The sequence below is a fragment of the Balearica regulorum genome, chromosome 4, assembly GCF_011004875.1.
Source record: "Balearica regulorum gibbericeps isolate bBalReg1 chromosome 4, bBalReg1.pri, whole genome shotgun sequence".
Taxonomy (NCBI): domain Eukaryota; kingdom Metazoa; phylum Chordata; class Aves; order Gruiformes; family Gruidae; genus Balearica; species Balearica regulorum.
In genome coordinates, this window is record NC_046187.1 from 77,563,179 (window position 1) to 77,567,807 (window position 4,629).

Genomic DNA, 4,629 nt, shown 5'->3' on the forward strand with positions numbered 1-4,629 from the left:
GGTTTCCTTTACCTTTTCTTTTTTACTCTTTTTGTTATAAAAACTGTTTCTGGTATATGGCATTTGACCTCGTTTGTGTCTTAATCTCGCTCTTGGGACCGTATCGAAACCTCCCTGACATTGGATCGGGACATTTAAATTGACGTCACGGACAGCATCCCTTGAAGCGAGAGTGCCACATTTCGCCCTGTTTGGCATATCGCGAGTACCTCTCAGGAACGTAAGGGGGGGCGGGCTTGGTGTTTCGTTTGAAACTCGCGTGCTGCCTTCCTGAGATGACCGCTTCCCCGCTTTCAACAAAATGAACGATGACAGAACCGTTCCTTCGGGAAGGGAAGTTTTGTTTGATTTTCTGGAGAAACATGGAGCGGGACCCTCTGTGCCCAGGGTGGACTGGGCTCAGGGAAATTGGCATCATTTGCAGAACGTGGTTGACCGAATGGGCGCCTTGCACAAAGATGTGAGACTAAGAGCAGGAAAAGGAAAAGCAATTATTTGTGCCGTTCTTGGTGCTAGCTTAGCCGCCGCGGTAGAGGCTAGAGATTGTTGCTGTACCGCAGAGTCCCTAACTATCAAATCCCTTCAAAGCCTTACCCGGTCCCTGCAGGGGCAAGTGGTGGAATTAAAAGAACAACTTAAGGTGGAAAAGGCTCAAGTGAAACATTTGCAGACTGCCCTTAAGGAGCAGCTCCTTGCAGATACTACCCATGAGGAAATTCCCCCAAGATCTGAAATTGGCTACCCCTTTAACAACCTGCTGGCAGCGAAAGAGGAAGTAGAGAAATTAGAATCACTTTCGCTGCGACCCTTGGTCAGGACCAAGTACATTTATGATGATGAGCAGGACCAGTCCCTCCAAGTTACAACCAAGGAAGTCCCTTGTACTGCTGTCGAGTAGACGAAAGTAAAAAAGGAATTTGGCCGAACCCCTAAGGAATCAGAAACGGAGTATGTGTGGAGACTGTCGCTGTCTGGAGGGACCAGATTCTAAGTGAAAGAGAGGCGGAAGGGTATTGGGGACCAGGAGTGTTTTTACTACTGGGAACCGCCGTGCCCCCTGCTCTCTGACCCAATGGGCAGCCTATTGGGCAGGTGGCTTGACCCCCTGGAGAGGAGGGACCCTCTTGTGATTACAGGGACTGTGGATCAATTAGTAGAGAGTGTGCAGAAGGCAGCTTGTCTGCAGATGATGTATGATCGAAAGTTGGAACCTAGACAGGAGCAACCAATGATGATGCCAGTAGATCCCGAAAGAATGACCCCCCTTATAAGGGGACTCCCTGATTCCTTGAAACCAATTGGTATACAATTACAGGGCAAAATACAAGAGATGCCCCAAGGCAACAGAGTTGTGGCTGCTTTAGAAGGACTTACGCTGCACCGCCGACCCTTGGACAGGAAAATGTGGACCTGGGGGGAGGTGGCCCAAGAACTGATCAATTATGGGCGCAAATATGGCCCTGTTAACCTTCCAACTGCTGAAATGGACCCCAGGGGCTTGAGGAGAGCGGAAATAAAAATAGTTCCACACCCTGGGAATGATAGGAGAGTACCTCTCTCCAAACCACCCGGAGGGAGAGACTTCCCAAAGAGACGTAATAGACTGTGGGCAGAGGGACAACAGAAGGGGATCCCATGTGACTTAATGGACAGACTGCCAACAGACAAATTAGAAAAGTTGGTAACAGGATGGCCCACTAAAGTGGCAAATGGAGAAGTGTATTTTGAGGATACTACTCCCAGTGCGCCCTTCTTGATTGATTTATCAGAAATAAATGCCTCCCAAAACCCAGCGGGAAACTAGATCCTTCGCCCTTCAGTGGTGAGCAGAGGGGCGAAGGTTGGATACATATCAGACAGCTCACTGAGAATGGCCGGGGTGATTTGCTAATTACAGGCCTCGTAGGACCAAAACAATTTCTGGTCACATTTTTGATAGATACTGGTGCTCAAATTTCAGCTATTAAAACAAAAGATGCTGCTAATTGTGGAGTTACATCCTCCAAGCAAACACTGTTTGTGACAGATGCACTTGGCAATGTTCAACTACAGGCATTAGCAATAGTCAGCCTGCATCTGCCGGGAGAAGGTAGTGCTGCTGCAGTGGCTATGGTAGTGGGAGAGCTTCCATTCAACCTCTTGGGACTTGATGTTCTGAAAGGGAAGACCTGGATTGATAATGAAGGGAGACGGTGGTCATTTGGCTCTCCCACTGTAGATACTTGGCTGCTACAAGCTGCGCCATTACTTCCCCCTTCGAAGCTTACAAATGTTAAGCCTTATCCAACACCTTTGGGGGCCAGAGAGGGAATAAATGGATGCCCAAAAGTCACAGCATTTTGTCTGAAGGTTCCAACCATTATGCCAGTTCCATGCAGCTCTGATTATCCCAAGAATCTGTCGCACTTTCCAGGCCAGCCCGTTTTGGTCGAACTCCCCACTGTGGGGGCCGTACCCCTGGTACTGGAAACCCCAATGAATAAGTATGCCTGGAAAGCAAAAGATGCCCATGGGAAGGAACACAAGATTAACACAAGGTGGATTATTCCATCCTTCTAACCACCACACTGTTCTGGCTTCTGGAAGGGAACTGAGTTTGTTTTCTTTTCTCTTTCAGGTGAAAGTTCCGGAGCCTGTCTGAAGGAATTCATGAACACTTGAAGTTGCTGATCACCTGTGGAGTTTTGTCGGGGATTGTTTTGTTAATCTTTATAGGATGCGTAGTGTACTGTCACAAATGGTGTTTTGGCTGGCCATTTTCGCCATCTTTAATATCGGGGGAAACTTCTGCACTCCTCCCTCCCCAAAATTGTTATGGCAAAATGAATTTGTTGCTTTAGGCCAACAAGTAGCTAACGCTTTTAATCTTAGTAAGTGTTGGGTTTGTGGTGGACCATTAGGTTTAGAAAGTTGGCCATGGACTGCTATCCCCATTTCCCCTGAGTGGCTGGTGAGCAACTACAGTGAAATTAAAAATGATACCTATTGGGAAGACAGTACTGCCCTGGCCAGTACGATACCCAACTCGTGGAGAATAGTGTATAGCCTCCAACATCAGTACTGGAAACTACCTAGGACGATCCAACTGTAAATTGACTTACAGCTATGGCAGTACTTCTACTGGGAGGATGGACTGGAGATGGTGAAATGAAACAGGTGGTATTTGGTATCCGGAGGGATTCTGGTCCCCAGATGGGACCTTAGGGTCCCACTGGGGAGGGTTAATGAATTGTTGCTGTTCATATAATAGCTCGATAGGAGCCTATTACCGTACTAATTGTACTTCGAAAAACTCCCCCACCCCCCCCCCCCCCCCCCCGAGTCCATAGGCACAAGGCAATTATTGGGACAATCCAAAAGGGTCAAACTCATGGAGCCCCTTTGCCAACGGGCATCGTGCTCTGAAGGGACATTATTGGGTGTGTGGCCAACCTGCTTATAAACTGTTACCAGCAAATTAGACTGAGGTGTGTTATGTGGGGGCAATTTGCCCCTGGGTTTTTCTACTCCCGGAAAATGAAGGTGACGGGTTGGGTGTTAAGGTATATGATGATCTCAATTGACATCGGCAGTCCATTGATACCTCTATAGCAAGTGGAAGTAATCAAACCTGGGGCAAAGATGAGTGGACACCTCAATGTATCGTAGAACATTATGGACCTGCCACCTGGAACCCCAATGAGTGGGTTAGCGGTGCTCGAGAACCTATCTACAATTTAAACCGTATTATTCGATTGCAAGCCATCCTAGAGATTTTTACCAATGAGACAGCCCGTGGTCTTGACCTATTAGCGGACCAAGCCACGCAAATGCAAGCGCAATATTTCAACATCGTATGGTTCTCGATTACCTGTTAGCCGAAGAAGGGGGCATCTGTGGTAAACTAAATGATTCTAAATGTTGCTTAAAGATTGATGACAACGGGAAAGTTGTCAAACAAATTGCCACAGGAATATGGAAGCCGGCCCATGTCCCTGTTCAGACATGGAAAGGCTGGGACATTGACTTATTCTCCTGGCTCCCAGGTGGCCCATGGGTTAAGCGAATCTTATTCTACTTGTTATGTGGTTTTGCCATGCTGATGTTTTTACCATGTATTATTCCACATTTTATACAATTGATTCAATGTGTTGTAACCAACATGCAATTTGTAACTACTGTTTCACCCGACGGTGTTAAGCAAATTCGTGCTGTACGTTGATCCACACCGTCAGTAGTGCAAATTGTATGAGGTGCTCTTTTCCAACCTTTTTCTATACAACTATCTTTTCTCAAAACCGCCATGGGTCCTGAAGCAATCTTTGAGCCACGGGATGGTGTGAGAAACTGGACTGTAAGAACTTTGGTCTCAAAGATCGCTTTGCTCAAGCGGGAAACCCCTCCAGCTACGGAGTGCGATAAGGACGATTGCTGGGTCATAAGGACGATTGCCGGGTCGTAGAGACTTTCAACCTGCAAAAAACGCCTTGCCGGGTCATGCGCCATGGAGTCGCATGAAAAACGGGGCTGGAACTATGTGTACGCATGTGCAGGAACGTGTAGTCGTGCCGTATGTGCCATCGTGAAGACCGCCACCAGTATAAGAGGGGACTGCCAAGATGGGGGGGACGCACTTTCACCCACCGCCAC

At 47.7% G+C, this 4,629-nt stretch overlaps 1 pseudogene; it reads left to right on the plus strand.

Annotated features, from left to right (window-relative positions):
- Positions 1-301: 301 nt before the first annotated feature.
- LOC104643763 (uncharacterized) lies at positions 302-3,857 on the plus strand (annotated as a pseudogene).
- The last annotated feature ends 772 nt before the right edge of the window (positions 3,858-4,629 follow it).